Source organism: Penaeus monodon, chromosome 30 (assembly GCF_015228065.2).
Source record: "Penaeus monodon isolate SGIC_2016 chromosome 30, NSTDA_Pmon_1, whole genome shotgun sequence".
Lineage (NCBI taxonomy): Eukaryota > Metazoa > Arthropoda > Malacostraca > Decapoda > Penaeidae > Penaeus > Penaeus monodon.
The window spans coordinates 10,770,473-10,770,928 of NC_051415.1; positions in this window are offsets into that span (position 1 = coordinate 10,770,473).

Genomic DNA, 456 nt, shown 5'->3' on the forward strand with positions numbered 1-456 from the left:
GGTGCCTAAGAAAAGGGGACAGTCTATTATGTTGTGATTATACACCTTCGTGATGTGTGATATTGTGAAATGGTCTGCCTAGGATATACTTGGCCTCTATATAGATTTCTTTTTGATTTGGAGTTTGTGTTGTCACAACTAACGCTTGTACGTATTTGTACACCTCGTATACTCGTACTAATGAAAACAGCCGTAACATATTGAAGTTGATGCTCTTATACTTTTCTGTCATAAAAATGGGGTTCGCTAGGTTTTAAAATACATGTAACGGGCCTTTGCTCCTAGGAGGATTGTTGTTAGCGTTCCCTGCTTCTGTAAATTTCCTCATCATAACCAATTTTCCATAATATCTCCTACAGTAATTGTATGCAAAGTTTTTCATACTGTTATATTGTTATTTTTAGGATCATGTAATCTTGTGGGCTTCTAGGCTATTACTTGGCTATGGCATTTACT